The following is a 19778-nucleotide window of genomic DNA, read 5'->3' on the forward strand; positions in this document are numbered from 1 at the left end:
ATAAATGCCACATACTATTAGAAAGTAGGCTATAGAGGGGGAGGTGGGGGTTGGAGGGGCTGTATGAAAACTTGATCGCCGGTCGAAGAGCAAGATCAGTCCCGTAGCAAGACAATTTATAACGTGTGTCACCACTTGAGAAAAGCGGCGATTTTACTTTTATTTGCATTCCGGACCTGCACTCGGCACTGCGAGCCGCTCCTCGACTCTTGCCGACTCCACTGCTGCCTAACGCTTCCTGGAGGAGGCGGGGCCCGCACGACACGTGCCCTGATCACGTGATTCCGGCCCGATATAAAAGACACAGGCTGCCTCCCGCCCTGTGTGTCACCACTTGAGAAAAGCGGCGATTTTACTTTTATTTGCATTCCGGACCTGCACTCGGCACTGCGAGCCGCTCCTCGACTCTTGCCGACTCCACTGCTGCCTAACGCTTCCTGGAGGAGGCGGGGCCCGCACGACACGTGCCCTGATCACGTGATTCCGGCCCGATATAAAAGACACAGGCTGCCTCCCGCCCTGTGTGTCACCACTTGAGAAAAGCGGCGATTTTACTTTTATTTGCATTCCGGACCTGCACTCGGCACTGCGAGCCGCTCCTCGACTCTTGCCGACTCCACTGCTGCCTAACGCTTCCTGGAGGAGGCGGGGCCCGCACGACACGTGCCCTGATCACGTGATTCCGGCCCGATATAAAAGACACAGGCTGCCTCCCGCCCTGTGTGTCACCACTTGAGAAAAGCGGCGATTTTACTTTTATTTGCATTCCGGACCTGCACTCGGCACTGCGAGCCGCTCCTCGACTCTTGCCGACTCCACTGCTGCCTAACGCTTCCTGGAGGAGGCGGGGCCCGCACGACACGTGCCCTGATCACGTGATTCCGGCCCGATATAAAAGACACAGGCTACCACCCTTGCGGCGTTAAGCCCGGCAGGGGCAAAGGCCGACTACTGTTACGTGACTGTTGCGTGCTGAAAGTACGGACTACTCTGGAGTATCGTGTACGCATATTGGACACTCAGGTGAGAAAACATAATAGTGCTCATTTTTCTCCATAGAACCTGATTGTCACCATAAACCCTTAGTGCAGCTCAAGGGCACTCACAGCACTATGGGTAAATCAAAGCCTGCTAAACCACGGTACGATTTACGCAAAGGGAAGGCGGGGAAAATGGATAATCCAGCACCTGAAAGCCCTAAGAAAGATAAACAAACTGGAACAGATGGTGCAGCGGCTAAAGGCACAATTCCGGCTTTCTTTCTCAAAGACAATTCGAAAGCACAATCCTCCATTGATAACCCGACAGCTGACGATCACCATCCATCCCTCCTGCCCCCCAAAAACAATAATGAGGCTCTTGATTTAACAAATTATAATGATATTGATAATAATTCACTTCTTGATCTCTGTTTGTCTATCCAAAAATCAATGGCCTCCTTTAATCAGCCTTATACTTCTCAGAAGCCTACCCCAACAATGGTAGAAGCTCAAATTCTGAATGAGGCTCATAATGACCAACGGAGTCTTTCACCCCCAAGTAGCCCTAAACAAACAGGTAATTCTACCTCAAATCTGTCTGGAATACACCCTATTCATCCCACTCCCACCGCACCTATAGTATCAACTACAGGACGTTTATCGGCTTCTCCAGATCTCTATATTGATATGGAAGATCCGGAACACTCTGATAGAGACTTGAGCAATGCTGTTGAAAGCTTAAATAATGCAGCAATTGCAGAACTTCAAGCCTCTATGGCCTCTGTTCAGTTTGCTTTAAAAATTTTGTTGAAGCTATGTGGGAGAATTCATAGTAATTCTTTAGCTCAACTAGGAAACATCAACTGTATTGAAAGTACGGACCAAATACCGCTAAAAGCGCCAATACCGAAGGGGGGTCGGGAGTTTACGAATCAGCAAGAAGAGGCACACTTGGGGGAACTTCAGGAGATTGCAACTGAAGTACCTCTAACTAAAAAACAACGTCGACAACTAAGACGAGAGGCAGCAAAAAACGTAGCAGTCGAGATAGCCTCCCCCCTGCCAGCCACTATTGCTCCCGCTGCTCGATCCAAAAAAGCAAAAAAAAGGGGGCGAAAAACAAAGAAGCGTATGAATAAAGGAGCAGGAACCTTAACAAGCTGGATTATCCCAGATATACCTCAGGAAGCTACCAGTACGATTCTGGAAGAGCCACACCATGATATGACTGATAACTCAACTGATGATTCCTCTAATTGCTCCTCCTCATCTGGGAACGCAAGAAACGAGGAAGACGAACATCATGATCCCATAGAGACAACAGATAATGATGACTTTAACGCCAGTAAAATCTGTGTTATCAAAAATCTAAACCAGAAGAAAAGGGATAAGTGGCTCACAAGATCCGAACTTTTGATAAAACTACATCTGATCCCCCAATTGCGTGTTATACGCTCGGAAGATTTTTCCTTTGTGGAACCACTTACCGTACGAAACCCTAATGTCACAGCCCTCCATTGCTGTGTTATGGCATCAGCTAAATTAATCCGCTCTCACAAAAAAAGCCTTATGCGAATTGGGATAGAGGTGGATGCCTGTAAAGAGAAGGAGGACCCTTGTCTCCCAAGTGGCGATCCTGCCCCACCTAAGGCTAATGGCTGCAAACCCGCCCAACCTTTGGGGAAGAAAGTTCAGATGGCGGATATTCAAAACACGTTGAAATGGTTGGCCGATTCATTACCAATGGTACTACAACAATCATGAGATTATTCCCTACTGAGCTGGAACACCCATGGCCACCAACATCTTCTCACTGATAAGGGGTCTTTATCACTCATTAATAGCTACCCCATTATATTGCTGCAAGAAACTTGGCTATTACAGCCCACGGCCATGGACGGATACACAACTCATCATACCCTGGCGAAGAAAGGACAAAGGGGGCGCCCCTATGGGGGTTTAGCCATCGGTGTGTCAAATAAAATCAAAAGTAAAAGGATTTCAGTGGAGAGCAATTATATTTGTGCTGTAGTCTTGTCCCTCAGAATAAGAGAGGTCTGGGAAGAAACATTATTAATAAATATCTACAACCCCCCGGGGGCAACACATAGAGAGCATATACAAGATGTTCTAAATGACCTTCTCAGCAACTGGAGGTTATTAAATGATAAATATCTTGTTATTGCCGCAGGGGACTTAAACTGCCGGATAAACCATGGAGGGGGCACCACTAACAACCAGAACCTAGCCAGCAAAAGCTATTGGAAACAGACATACACCGATAACGAGGGAGAATGTTGGAGTAGTTTCTTCGAATGCTGGGATCTTGAAGTAATCAATGGCAGGACAAAGAATGATAGACCCGCAAAATTCACTTGGAAAAATGGAAGGAATGGAAGTACCCTCGACTATATCTTCACGAGTGCGGAAATTGCAAACATCATCGATGATATGGTTGTGAGGGAATGTATCTGGAGCGACCATGACCCTTTGACACTTAACTTAAGATCCCATATACCAACTGAGAGAATGGCAAATCTCGGTGAGCTGATAGCCAACCACTCTTCAAATCGTATATCCTGGTCAGCACAAAATGTGATGAAGGCATCTATAGCATCGGGAGATTGGGGACTTGAACAGTCTAAATTATTCTCACAGATGTCGCCCGAACAAATTGAAGGATGGATCAGTAATTTCTCTGGCTTGCATGGTTCCTATAAAATACGGATGATGGCAGGAAAATTGCCGCAAGAGCTAATCTATGATCGTGCCATCAGAGATCAGAAGCGCAAGCTTAGAAGGGAAATCCGGGCTATAAGAAAGGACCTGCATGCTTTTAATGATAAAGCAGCTACAATAAGAAAGCTGAAAGCTGCTTACCAAAAATGGCTAAAAATACATAAAAGACACAGGAAATTGGAGAGATGGCAATCTACAGTTAAAACTCTATGTAGTAAGAACTCCCGCAAAATATGGTCCATTTTAGGAGATGTAAAAGGCAAGAAGATCACCAACATGGTGAACCCCATATGTAGTGACAAATGGATATCTCATCTGGAAAAACGAAATGCAGGGATTAGTGATAAGCTCTGCTCTCCCACCTCTCCTAATCCTCCCACCCCTCCTTTTAGTGTTACCATTAAGGACCTACAATGCAGAATTAAGGAATTAAATTCCTCACGAGCTCCAGGCCCTAATGGTCTATCAAATGTAGTGATGAGAAACAACTCAATGTTCTGGGCCAATCTGCTAAAAATTCTGTTTGACAAAATTATGTCTGATGGACGCATACCAACATCTTGGCAAGAGGCCATCATCATACCTGTCTTCAAAAAGGGTAGCAGGAATGACCCTGAGAATTACCGATTACTATCTATGCTTGACTTTACCGGGAAGATGTTTGCTGCTCTCATTCTTAATGAACTACAAAAATGGACTGAGGAGGCAGGCATCCTGGATCAATTTCAATGTGGTTTTAGGGCTGGCCACTCCACATCACATAATCTTTTTATCATGAATACCCTAAGCAATAAGGCTTTAACACGCACTAATCCTCCACTATATGCACTTTATGTAGATTTTAGGGCCGCCTTTGACTCAGTTAATCGATCCCTTTTATGGGAAAAATTAAAGAATTTTGGTTGCCCCGCATCTTTATTATATTACCTTGAGCTGCTACATACCAATAACACCGTACAAGTCAGGCTGGATAATCAGGGGACAGTGACTAAACCTATCTCTCTGAAGCGAGGGGTAAAACAGGGATGTGTGACGGCCCCCATTTTATATAATCTATTTGTATCTGATGTGCCTAACTGCTTCTTGGGGATAAACAACTGCCCCCCTAAGATAGGTTCTCATCATTGTCCCATACTGGCTTATGCAGATGACCTGGTGATACTAGATCACACTTTCAGTGGAATACTCAGGTCAACCAATCAGTTATGGAAATATGCAGAATCCAACGAACTCACTATTAACCACAGCAAAACCAAATTAATGCTGTATACAGCAGGAAAGGTTGCTAGGCCTCGTATGATGGTGGGCCCAATCGAAATTGAATACACACTTTCATATAAATATCTAGGGGTAGAGTTCGACCACAAAGGAAACTACCATATGTGTATTCAGGAACGCAGATTAAAGGCTGCGCAACTTTCAGCATTAATTCATAGATTTACATATGAGCAATGTGGTTTTTCTATTTGGGCAGCCCGCCAGCTCTATCTGCAATGCCTGGTCCCTATGGTCATATATGGTTTAGAGTCTTTGATCACCATGGACCTTGGTTGGCTACAACTTGTGGAGGGGAAGTTCTGGAGAAAAGTTCTCGGTCTCCCCCAATGCATTCCCATGGCTATGATTAGGCTAGAGCTGGGCATCCTTTCTCTTAAGGCTATGGTTTTGAGGAAAAGGTTGGAATTCTACATTAGGTTCAAAAACAGACCTACAACCAACCTCCTCAGGACCATTAAAGAGGATACTTCTGCGGGTAGACAGATAAAACTTGAAACCCAGATTAATACTCTGATCGAAGAAATCAGTTGGTCCCCGGAGTGGGGTAGGGAAAATGAACACCTGATTGTTAGCATGCGAAACCGCCTAAATCTATGGGACTGGCAGAGTAATTTCACACATCTGGGACGTCTGAAAAGCTATGGCTTCATCATATTTATACTTTATACCTACATGAAGCCTCAGCTTTATTTAAACCTATGCCCGTCGGACCAACTGAGGCGCTTTATATTACTCTTACGCTTCAATTATTTACCAGTTCTGTCGGCTCGTGGGGCATCAATGGGCCTGACTACCGCAGCTAGGTACTGCAGAATATGTGAGTCTACATCTATGCCGGAGACGGCATGCCACGTACTAACAAAATGTAGTAGGCTAAAAACGAGACATAGGAAATATTTGAAGGAATTTGTCCATGATAATGATCAAATCACACATCCAGATTTCTGGAACCAATGCACCAATTCCCTAAATCCTAAACTGCACTTAGCACTTTTCCAGGTGTGGCGCGAGGCCACTATATATCTGAAAGCAAGCACAAGGGTGGCCATCCATATGCATAAGGGGTTCTACCTCTAGCAAAATAGTCTTACAATATTTATCTAAAACTTTATTACGGATCTGATCTGTCCAAATGTTTCTTCTTTGCCTTGAACGAACGATTGATTTGTGATGAATTTTACAGTGTCTATAATGATTTTTTACTGTATATTTGAATTTATTCCTATAATGTAAGTGTTTAATGTAATTTATGTGTAAAGTTTTTTACATTCTGTATAAAACTGTATCACATTAATAAATAATAATAGTAATTCTTGTGTTCTGTTTGATGTACTTGGTAATTCTTCAGTTTCCTTTTCCACTTCACTATTCGTTTCTGTGTCTGATGATTGTGTAGTTGATAATTGTGTTGATATACCTTTGCTGGATATTGGGTATATTTTTGAAATTGGTATAGTTTTGCTTTTAATATTATATTTCCTCTGATATGTACACACTCTTCCAATTTTGTAGTCGATTTCATCTCTTAAAAATGCTTTTTGTTTTTTGGATTCAATTCTTCAGTAAATTTTATTAGACAATCATCTAAAATATGATAATTTTTAAATGTTATTTCGGGTAGGTTTAATTTTTCAATTGTTTCTTTCAACTCCTTAATCTCTTTTAATGCTTTCTCATGGGCTAATGCTGAATGATTTATGACTCTAATCATCATGTCTGTTGAGGTCTTTGTGAGGAGTGTTTCCCAGTCTTGTAAAGCTTCTGTATCTCTTCCTCGAAAGACGGGAAGATACAGATACCTAGACCTCGTGGTATTCTTCCCACATCCATGTACATTCTTAGGGTTTTTATCTCCCACCATTATGCTAATTCTTTCTTTGAGACTGATTCTTGTCTCTCAAACAGATTTCTTAATGAAGTTGAAGTCTGAGATGCTCTAACATCTCCTGGTGTTTGTCTGTGTCGTAAAAACAGCTCTTCTGCTTCTGCTTCTCTCAAAAATATCCGACTTTTTTTTGTTGTTTGGTTGATTTCAAATGTTCATATTTAACACTTTTTCAATTTTTGAACGCACTGATTCAGCCTATGAGAAAGCCTGTTACTAACACTTAGATTACCAGATTGCAGTCCTTGTCGGCTTTGTTTTCCTATTTCGGCAATATTTATTTTATATGTGCCAAGAAAACTAATGGGTTTACCTAGATTCTGCACCCTAAGTGCTTATATTGAGCAGCAATATCATGAATCAATTTTCTTTTTGAAAAAACACTTTAGTGGATTACGATTCTGGTAGAAACAATATAAATAACAAATTAGTTGATTTTCCATAGATTTAAATTTTTCTTTTGTAAGTTCTTGCTCATATTTTCATTACACAATTGGCAATTTTATTCTCTATTGCATTAACTTTCATGCACGTCCAAATTAAAATTTTCTCATTTGACTTAATTTTCATTAATTGTACATTAACACTGCCTATAATTAGAGTGATACAGTTATTATATGAATGCTGTAAAAGATCATTTTATGTGGTCCAAACTATTACTATTATTATTTCTGTCGATATACTTAAGCCTACTCAATTGACTCTGAGATTTATGGATTTTTTCTTTTTTCACTCTATCTTCTCTGCAATCTTGCATACTTTCTTACCTTAAAACTATTTTTCATTTAAAATAACTATTTTTCCATCACAAAGCATTCAGCAAGACTATTATAGTTTTACAATTAATAATCCTTTAATTTACTAAAAAAAAGTTTGCGGTATAATACTCATGAAGTAGCATTAACAATCAACCTTCTTGATAAATACACAATCTAAAATGGATGCCTGCCGTTACTGCGTGACGTCATCGCGCAACGTTGCACGGTGACATCATGCCTTACGCGATCGAAGGCTTCTTAAGCAAAGAAAGCCAGACAACTTATCAGCGTGGATCGTGGCATCCTAGAGGCAATCGAAATGAGGAAAAACACAGTATCTAACGGTAATCGTATTTAAGAAAAGTCAGGAAATGCTTTTCTTGGAACTCTTTCTCACTTGCTAATAAGGAATTAAAAATAGGAGATATTAGAAGTCCTGGTACTTTTGGGAAAAAGAAATGGCAGCCTCTGAAAGAAAATGGTATTTTTGACAGTAAAGTTTTGTTTCAGACTCTATGCATACTACAAACTCTAAGTATGGTCTAAAAAAATTGTTTTGATTTCATTTTCAGATATAAGTATTTTGAATAAATTTGAAAAGAAGAAAATGAATGAAATAAAAATGATAAAAGACACGTAAGAATTCAGAGAGATCTGCATTCACAACAAAAAAAGAATTCAAATTTAGGTGAATGTACCAAACAGGCCACATAAGCTGATAAGCTTATTGTCTCACCCCACCACTTTTATTACTTAGTTTTGACTTAATTAGTGAATATTACTTAATTTCTTTATTTCACACTTTCTTGTTAGCATCTCTCCTGAAGAACCACGGGCGTATGCCGTGGGGATACACGTGTTGAGAGAAACAAATGTGAACATATGGAAGTCAATGTAATTGAAACAATTGACAAATATGTGAATGAAAACCAGAACTGCATGAAAATTAATGGAAATGAGAAAATGTAAATTTGGACTTGCATGAAAGATAATGCAATAGAGATAAAAATTGCCAATTGTGTAATGCAAATATGAGCAAGAACTTACAAAAGAAAAATTTAAATCTATGGAAAATCAACTAATTTGTTATTTATATTGTTTTTACCAGAATCGCAACCCACTAAAGTGTTTTTTCAAAAAAAAAACATTTTGCAAATGTTTTCATATTTCATGTCAAAATGGAAACAAAATGTCTATATTAAAACATTAAGGGTTTCATCGAAACGACTATGTCTTATTCAGTGGACTTATGAGCATTGAAGTTTTAAATGCTAATGAAATTATGAGTTTTTTTGGAATGGCCAGGTTTAGTAAATGAAAATATGTCTATTGCAGGTTTAACTGATATTGAGGAAACATCATTGATGACCTGTTGATGTATTTATAAATGTATGTAACATGTGGAATAGTTCTACAGAACTAAAAACACATTATATTAAATATAAATTAAAAAATGCAATGAGTTTGAACTACAGTCTACAAATGTTTAAGAAGTACCATGTTTCTATTTAGTGGAAATACTGCAGAGTAATGTTTAATTCACTTTAAGAAAGGATGAGTGGGTGGGAATGCCAACAGATCTAAAGAAGATAAGTCTGCATGTCGAATTTCATGCCCCTGACATCAGTTTTTGAGTCTGGTTTAAGACAACCAGGACTCTGCCTAGTGTACCTTCTTCAACCTTTGAACCCTACCTTTGCTTTAGGACTGATCTGTCTTCCCAAGCTTATCCAGCCTCAATTCAGATACAACCTCTGCATTGCTCATCTGGATCTATGTGACTACCGCACATCTTAAATAATGAATGCGAAAATGCTTATTTTTGTTTTCTTTTCACATAATTATATGAAGGGGGAGACCCCCGCAGCCCTCCCCACCCATACTCCCCTCACCTAATGTATTACCCTTGCCACCCCCACATATAATTGGTGCAAAATTTGCATTAAAAACTTTTTCACATTCAGTATTTTCCAATGCGCAGTACTGGGGTGATACCGCTCAGCTTCAGTTGTTAACCCGTTCTACGAACTCACCTCACAAATCCCGATCTGCCCACCTCTTCAGGGAGGCTACCTGCCACCCAAGTACTTCATAACCAGCCCAATGTGACATAGCCCCATGACTTAGCATGGTAGATGCGGCTGGGGAGCCCATGAGGGCCGGGTGCCACCAACCACTAAAAATTACAGGACCTGGAGGTGGAGAAGGGAGAAACCGCCAAGTTCCCAAGCCCAACTCTAACCTGTAGTGTTCATCCTATCGGCCACCCACCAGCCTAAAGTCCCTATATGCCCAAAGCCCAGTTGTCCACCAAGGTCTACAAGGGTCACTATGCCCCTTTGTACAATGGATGCCTAAAATGAAATTGACTGATTCTGACTCTCAAGGACAAACCCATGTCTGCCTTGTACCTGGTAAAGAAGGAAATCAACTTATGGCAGCAGTGTCATCAGGAGTTGAAAGGGCTCCAGAGCCTCACTTCCTGCAATCATGGAGGATTCAATGCTGTCTTAATGTGAGACAAAACATGAGCTACTTCCTGTCTGTGACTGGCAGAGCTGTGGGGAGTCCACTCTTTTCTTAGGAAGAATGCTGTGGCCGGTGGAAGAATACCACGGAGGACGTAAGAATCTGCAATGGCTGTCAGAGAGGAATGGGAAGCAAGAGGTGGCAGATGCCCCCTTTGACGGCTCTCCCTTTTGTGAGAAAGCTCATCAGATCCCCTAAACCCTTGTTTGGAACTAAGGTTTTTTAGCAGATTCTGGTTAAGTTCTAGTTACGTTTCATATCGTAGATCAACATTGAGCATGCTTTGCACACAAGTGTGCCCATTCAACAAGCTCTGAGGCGCACGCCTAAGCCTCCCTGGAACCAGTGATAGTTGGGAAGGTGGGATCTAGGTACAGTAACGCCTGACCAAAGTCTACACCCCACCAGTTTGGCAGGCGAGGAGGAGCATCCAAATATGATATTATATATTACAATAGGTTATTTATAACGCGCTTAATACCCAGAGGTTTCTAAGCGCGGACCCGGGGCTCGAACCTGTGTTGCTCCGTGTCGTCTTGCTTCCAATGCGAGTATGTTGCCCCTGAGCTATGCTCCGGAGACTAAAACCAGCACCCTGATTGCAACGAAAACAGTGGGAGAAGCAAATACATGAAGAAAGCACTGCAAGAGATACTACAAACCTCATTGACTGTGACTTTTTTGTTTGATTACTAGGAGGTGGAGCCATGGGACGTGTGGGATGGACAGTCGGGCTATTGTTCCAGGCAGGATGGAAATGCTCCCTTTTCATTTCTTTATGAACTCTGCATTAATGTGCCTGTCCAACCCAAACCCTGATCGTACTTATCCTGTAAATATAATACTGGTTAAAGTCTACTGCTTCCTCCTTAAGTTGTCTGTTGATCACCGACTGTGACGCCTGTTACATACATGTCACGTCACCACACAGAGCAGGACGTGACACATGAAATAAAGAGCTGGAAGCCTGGCAGTTCCGGACTATCCACGATACTTGCTGGACGTGTATTATTTGCATGCGCCTGGGCCCGAGGCCTACATATGGGGCACCCTCACCTCAAGGGGAGCTCCAGATAAGATCTAACACTGTCGACGAAGGTGCGATACGAATCATGCGCACATGATAATTTTTCTTTCTTCAGAAAAAAAAGGAGACATTTTTGGAACCACGCAGTGTCACACAGCATCAAGCAACATAGAAACATCCACACCCAGGCAAAATCTACATGGGCCCAGCTATACAGCACACATGACCTGCATCTACATCTAACAGACACCACTGAAAGCAGCTGCTCAGCAGGTAAGAGGGATTGGCCCCAAACACCACCCTGTCACACTGCAACAGGGAATCAACACAAAGGAGAACATGGCAGAGGGCACTTCCACACCCAGGCCAGGCATCCTAGCAAGAATGGCGGCATCGCTCACCTCAACAGCAATGGCATGCAGTCAAGGTAGCACCTCTGCAGCACTGGGCCTGTTCGACCCATACACAACCCCTCATCAGTTGGGTCTAGATGGATGATCTAGATACAAAATGCTGAGATTAGGTCTTACCTGTTATCGAATGTAAGGGATGACGTACTGCGCATTTTAAACTTTTTTACAATACGAGATGGCGCAGGTGTATACCGCTCTGCAAAGGATGCACTAACAGCACATTTCATGCCACATCTGAACCCCGAGTACAAGACGTTTAGTTTTTGCACCACAGTCCAGACAGAGGATGAGCCCTTCGACGCATACCACACCAGACTCTGGCGATTGGCCCTATCCTGGAGTGTGAGAACATAGAAAAAGAAATTAGACGCTAGATCATAAATGGCATGAACTCTGAAAAGTTGCAATGGATAGTTCTGAGCGAGAAAGGCATCCCTCTTGAAAGAATACTGGAGTACGGACACCAGAGGGAACTAGTGCACACCAAAGCAGAATACATGGGCACTACCTTGCAAAAGTTACAACTCGCCCCACCAACCACAGTGGCACAAATCACAAACTGTCCAGTGGCCAGAGAGGAGAACAGCAAACCTCACACAGCCCGAAGGTGACAACCAAGGACTGATGGGCTAAATGAATCCGGATAGTACAGAGGTGCGCGCCATGTCGAAGAGAAACTGCCCAGCCCAGGGCACTATGTGCACTGCATGTGGCCACCGACATCGCAACGCACAAGTATGTCGATCATTTGGTCCACCACAGCGTAACCAAAGTCAACCAGCAACACCGTACACCAAGGAGAAAAAAAAGTTGACACACGCCTCGTTGTGACTGGGGACAACTCCTCCATGGATGAATGTGGGGATGAACACGATGGGGTGGTGGCAGCAGTTGAGTCAGGACGAACCAGGAGAACAGAAAAAATCCACCTCATCTTAGCCCTGGAACAAAGTAACAAAACACCAAAGAAAAAGAGGAGACCCAGGTGCCTCATACACGTGCAAGGACAGGAAACTTCCATGACGGTTGATGCAGGAGCCTCCGTAAATGTTATGCAAGTTGAGAGGTTAAAGCAGATGCAACCCAAGCCAGAACTAAAACATACAGACACCGTTCTGTTTACTTATGGCTGCAAAACGCCACTATCGGTCACGGGACGTTCCGGATGACCCTCACCAGGGGAGACAAAGAGATCAGATCCAAAGTGTACATCGTCAATGCGGGCATGGAATGTCTACTCATTTGGGTGTCTGCTGAAGATTTGGGGCTGATAAATTAATCTGTGACATTACAGACCCCTATGACATCAGTGATCTACCAACAGAACACCCCGGCCTCCTACAGGGCATAGGATGCCTGAACGGAAAACTAGTCAAACTACACATTGTCCCAACAGTACAACCCAGAGCGGTGCGACACAGGAGGACGCCGTTCCACATGCGGCATCTAGTCGCCAAGGAGCTATGTGAACTTGAAAAAACAGTCATCATAGAACCAGTGTCAGGCCCAACACTGTGGGTGTCCCCCATGGTTGCAACCAAAAAGTTGAAACAACCGGGGAAGGTGTGGATCTGCATCGACATGCACCTGCCAAATGCGACCATAATAAGAGAATGGCACATTAGCCCGGCCTTGGATGAGATTGTGACGGACCTCGTTTCTTCTCCAAACTGGATCTCACCGCTGAATATCACCAGTTGAAACTGCACCGTGACTCAAGATATAACACAACATTCTTGACGCATCTTGGCCTAAGAAGATACAAAAGACTGAGCTTCGGAATATCCTCCGCAGCATAAGTATTCCAGCAAGGAATCCAGGAGGTCATCCAGGGAATACCAGGGGTGTTAAATGTCAGCGATTACATTCTGTACATGCCAGCTGCAAAGAAGAACACATACGCAGACTGGAAATGGTACCCGATAGGTTAGAAACCTCTGGGCTAACCATTCACAGAGAAAAGTGTGAATTCCTGAAGGAGGAAATAACTTTTTTTTGGCTACGTGTTCAACAATAAAGGTGTGCCGGCTGACCCTCTCAGATGTCAAAGGTGCAACACCACCCACCATACCCACGGAGGTGCACAGCTTCCTTAGGTATGACGACCTACTGTGGCAGGTTTATACCGTACCTGGTTACCATATTGGAACCACTGAGCGAGTTGACCAAATCTAGCACCAAGTGGGCTTGGAACACCCGCTGCCAAGAAGCCTTCGAACAAATTAAAGAATCACTATCAGCAGATACCACCATGGCATACTATGACGCCACGATACAGACGGAACTATATGTAGACGCCAGCCCTGTCAGACTGGCAGCAATCCTAGTACAACCATTGCATACTGGAGAAATAAAGCCAATTGCCGACGCATCACGTGCTCTCACACCTACAGAACAGCGATATTCCCACATAGAGAAGGAAGCCATTACAATCCTATGGTATTGTAGACATTTCCACCTATACCTCTATGGGCAAAGTTTAAGGCATACACCAACCACAAGTTATTGCTGCCAATATTCACAGAATCATCGCCACACCCACCCGCCAGGTTTTGCAAATGGCTCCTGCACCTCCAGCAATATGATTGTGACCGGGTATAACAGGTGGGAGCGGACAACTCAGCGTATTTCCTGTCCAGGCACTCAAGAGCAACGACACCAGTAGAGGTCAAAGAATCAAGAGGCACAGAAGAGATAGAAGAGGCACATTCATCAGCACAATAAAACCCAAAGCCGTCAGCATCACTGACATTCTGGAAGCAACCCATGCTGACCCGTGCTGTGACGTAGTAAAAAACACAATACTCGCAGTGGAAGTCATTTGTCCGTAACATCCACAATCACCCGTAGGCTGCCAGAGTCTTCTCGACAGGGATATTTGTGGTTTGCCAAGAACTCTCCACCACAAGCGAGGGGCTGATTCTAAGAGGTACACACATCCTTATCCCCACCAGCCTACAGGACTGAATCATTACCTTGGTGCATGAGGGACCTCAGGGGATAGTTAGAACCAAGGCCAAAATATGACACAGGATGTGGTTCCCCAAATAGACACAAAAGTAGAGAGTATTATCTTATCATGCCACCCCTGTCAAGTGACCAGTGCACCACCAAGCCCAGAGCCAATACAATCCACAAAAAGAGGCACAGCAGGTAGGAGGCGATCAGGGTCGACTTCTGCACAGTGCAGGATGGAACATACCTTTTGGTTGCCATAGACAACTACTCACGATGCTCCGAAGAGGGAATTATACAATCAATAGCGGTAGAAGTGGTGATTCCAGCTCTGGTAAAGATGTTTGCCACAGATGGACTACCGAAGTACATCAAGAGCGACAATGGGCCGCCACTCCAAGGGAAAGAAATGACAAAGTACATGGACGATCTGCACATTCACCATCATCACATTACCCCAAGGTGGCCACAAGCCAATGGCGACACAGAACAGTTTATGAGGACCATAAACAAGGTGTTACACATTGCAAAAGCTCAGAACAGCCCATGGAGAGTGCACCTGTGCCGTTTTTTTGTGAACCTATCGAGTGACACTGCACAGCTTAACAAACATGCCCCCGGAAGATCTAACATATGGAACAATTCTGAACTCATCGATACCGGACCACCCCAGCAGATCAGTGAAGAAACTAAACGAGAAGTGCACTCACTCCAAGCAAGTGGCAGCCAACGAGCAAATGAGCACCAAACTACGTGCAAGAGATTCAAGACACACTGGTGTTGAGAATTGTAACAAAGTCCAAGCTATCAACCCGTTATGACCTTACACCCTGGAAGGTGATCCAGAGGCAAGGGACACGTGGTCTCCAGGAGACAGCATCAGGCTCAGATGTGCTTTTAGGAGCAAGGCCTGCTTCAGGCATGGAGATCTGGACACTTGCCTCTTGTCATGCAGGCTCGATGCTGTGGTGTCAGAGAGCAGTCGTATGGCTGCTCCTGCAGCATCAGGATTCAGAGAGCAGTCGTATAGCTGCTCCAGCAGCATACGCGATGTAGGGGCAGCTGCCCTTCAATTGAGGGGTTGCAAGTGATCAAGTCTGAATGCTAGAGTATCCTAAACAGGGGAACCTACCAGTTTGGAACTTTCAAATGCTATATGTTATATTTACTGCCCTTCCTTTATAATCCTGAGATCAAGGACTACTCCTCCCAAGAACCCCCATTTTACAGCCATCCTGAACCAATGTCCATGCAACAGTCGTACTCTTTACTTTTGTCTAATAAAACACTTTAAACATATTCTGCTGTCGGTAGGTGTGTGTTCCCTCGACCATTTGATATCTATTAAGAACCAGGTTGAGAGTTTTGCCAGTGTTCTGAATTATGAGAGGGTGGGTTTTTCTGCAGTGACAGTAATTAAGTGCTGTAGCTTGAGTTATCAAAGAGGACCATAATGTTGCAAGGTGTGGGGGATGGTGTGAGGAAGTCAAGGGCAAAGGACATAGGAAATGGAAGAATGCAGTTGGCACTGGAGACAAGGAGAAAGACGACTATGTATTGATGTGTTTAGCATCAGACAACGCAGTTCCATCCCATGTCAGTTGGCAGAGACAGACGGTGAAGCACTCAGAGATGTCAGGAGTAACAGAGGGAAAAAATAAGTTATCGCTATCATTAGGAAATAGACGGTATGAGAAGCAGAAGGTTAAGATGAGTTTGCAATGAGACGAGGCATGCAGAGTAAAGAGGAGAATACCCAGGACACATCTTTGCGAGCTCCCACCATGATAGGAGCTTGGGAGGAGTTGTTAGAGTTGGAGGAGATGGAGAAGAAGTGGTCACATATAAGGCCTCCCATTTGAGGGCTGTTTTTTCGAAGGCAAGGAATGAAAGAATTTGGAGGATGGTTATACATCTCATACTATGCCGATGGTCACTTTGCTATGCTCAGTCTAATCTATCTGGAGTCCCAGGAATTAAGCTGTGAAGACCTTGGTCTCATTTAAAAAAAACGAAATGCTGGAAGCTCAGCAGCAAAAATTGAAATTCAGCTACAGCCTGAACAGTAGCAACGTGCGAGTGTAACGTGACAGACATGCACATACTATAAGAAATATACATTATTATTTTGTAGATAAGGTCTTTTTTTCGAGTTAGAAAGAGTAATCATTGAAATGACACAACATGTGGAGAGGCTATACGAGGACAAAGAAAGAGCAAATCGTGTTTTAAACATCATTATTTCGGCTAAAGTAATACAGAGTGTAAAATGGCCACTGTTAAATGTTAGAAGATGAACCCGCACAACATGAATTCATGCGTTCATGTCTCCACTTCAAACAGGTTATTGTTGGCCCTCAGAAATTAATCAGTCCTTGTCCCTTCTGGGGCTTTCATTGTAAATGCATATTAAATCAATTCCTCATGGCACTCAAACTAAAATAAACCCTCGCTTCAAACAGTTCTCCCACTGCACAGACTCCATTTTATGAAATTATATCTTGAGAATAAATGCGTAATGGAGTATTACCGGTAGAGGTTTAATTATCAAGCTTTGAAACCGTATGAACTTTGGGTACATGTCTTTGTGAACGGTGAGCATTTGTCCCTCATATTTTTGCCCTGGATAACATGTGTACGTGGTTTTTATCAAAATCGAAAATATGCAAATGGCGTTGAATGCCAAGGCAAGGTACTGGTGTTGAGCGTTCATATATACACAAATGTGTGAAAAAAGGACACATTAGTCCCCAAAGTTTCTCCTCATAGAAGGAGTAGATTGAAGTACTGTGTACAAGAAGACTCCATGGGATGGGAACACTTCCGGGCAGAGCCTCAGCTGCAATATACCTGTTTCTCAGGAGGCACAGCAAGGGAATGATACCAGGAGCACTGAGGCCAAAGCACCCCCAAGGAACAGCCATCTGCGCTAAATTTCCCTATACTTTCAATGGAACATCCCTAAAATCTGTCCATCTGCATCCTTAGGATATTCAAAAGTCAGCTCCCCTGAGTGGGACTACCATGTTGAGGAGTCACCAACAAATCAATAAGATATGTTATGTTATGTTACTTTGAATTTATATAGCGCCTTATATACCATTGGTATGGTCTGAAGGCACTGGTAGGTTGAACGCCCTTGGGAACCGAAGTTCAGGTCAGTAGAGAGAGTCAAAGGTGCGTGTGAGCACCGGATATGTGTGCAGCTGGTGCGGTAGGAGTGGTGGTTGAGAGGTCAAGAGTATGTGTTAGTTCTGGCAGGATTTATCCAGACCGATTGTGGCTGCGTTAGGCCTGAAGAGAACGCCTGGCTGGGGGGTGAGTAACCAGCAGTGTTTAGTTAGAGTGATGGGGAGTATGAGGCAGATGTTGGTATGAGAACAGTTATACCGAATGGTGTCATAGTATCTCTGTATTCTAGTTGAGTGGTGATGTAGAGAAGAGATTAAGTGTGGTGATGTGAGAAGGTTGGGTTATATGCTCATCAAACGTTCCATGCATTCCAAACCATTCCATGTAAGTCGCGCAATTCTATGCACTCCAGTCCGCTCCATGCCCTCCAGTCCGCACCATGCCCTCCAGTCCGCTCAACGCACTCCAGTCCGCTCCACGCACTCTAATCCGCTACACGCACTCTAGTCCTCTCCACGCATTCCAGTCCGCTCCACTCCCGTTGTTTTATGCACTCTATCCTCGTATCTCACCTGTACCATCCACATACTTCCCGGTACCTTTTACATATTACACCAGTACCTTCCACATACTTAGTTTGTTCTATCCGCATATTTCACCCTTCCATCCACATATTTCACCCGTTCACCCACATACGACACTCGTTCCATCCACATACGTTACCCGTTCCATCTAAATACATCAGCCGTTCCATCAATTTACATCACTCGTTCTATCTACATACGTCACCCATTCCTTCCACAAACGTCATCCATTCCGTCCGCTCTCGGCACTCAATGGCCCTAAGTGGTCATCCGCTCTACGCACTCATCCGCTTTACGCACTCATCAGCTCTAGGCACTCATCCGCTCTAGGTACTCATCCGCTCTGCGTGCAGTATGCAGGGTCTTTGGATCCCTCTGCCCTAGGTGAGCGAATCTACCTCTGTGTGCCCCCTGAGGCCTTGATTTTCCACCTGCCCCCTACCAGGTACGTATTCATCTGCTCTACACACTCATCCGCTCTACGCACTCATCCGCTCTATGCACTCACCCGCTCTATGCACTTCCTTTATTATATGCAAATATAATAAAGGAAGAGGATACTCTGTGCGCATGAGAACGCGGGGGGAGTCGAATTAGACTGAAATTGTAATCACTGTGACCACTAGCACGAGATACCTGCTAATAGGCTGAGGGGAATTGAAACAGTGTGATTGACAGAATTACCAGCGACTAACAGTAAGAGAAACTTGCAATAGTCAGGATTATCGCAGCAAGCTTTTCTGCAAACCTTTTTCATCTACTGATCAGCATTAGTGTTCACTTTTGTCATGGTAGTATGTATTGAACCCCTACTGATTTGATTAGCATTGAACTGATCTGTGTTAAGGCAGCAAGATAAAGCACTCGCAATTACTTATATCTAAAACTGTGTGTTAGCACCAGAGCACTCTTTGCACAAGGGAAACTACATTTCCCAGGTATCCACGCACAGCATATTTTGAAACGTCAGGCACTTCAGCGCCGGCGCTTCAGGGTCTAGCCTGTCTTCCCCGGTCCTTGCAGTCATCGGCGTTAGAGGCCAAAACCTATGATATTCATCTTTCCACAAGGTAGAGCACCGTGCTCTGAAGTATGGGATACCTGAAAGACATAAAACTCCTGCATGACATACAAAGACTACAACGCATCGCTGTCGTACAACATTATGTACAGATAGCATTGGAGAAAAGGAGAGCTTTTGTTCTTGATGACAACACATTGAACTTACTAACCTACACTGTAGAACAGGCGACCTCCATCGCAGTTAGCAAAAGGACACCCAGGACCGAGGAAGAGGTTGAAGAAGGTGTGCCCCCCTCAGAACAAGGGATAATTAAGCGTGAACCACAGGAAAAAACAATATAGCTAATGAAACAAGCATTAGACATGAAAAGATACTAATAAATAAAGGAAACAACAACAAAGAGATAAAAATGTGTTTACTCCACACAAGGTCCCTGAATAATCACGGCCAGTGCATACACAATTTCATCCTGGA

This window comes from Ambystoma mexicanum, chromosome 5q, assembly GCF_040938575.1.
Source record: "Ambystoma mexicanum isolate Mex_15411 chromosome 5q, UKY_AmexF1_1, whole genome shotgun sequence".
In the NCBI taxonomy this organism is placed as follows: Eukaryota; Metazoa; Chordata; class Amphibia; order Caudata; family Ambystomatidae; genus Ambystoma; species Ambystoma mexicanum.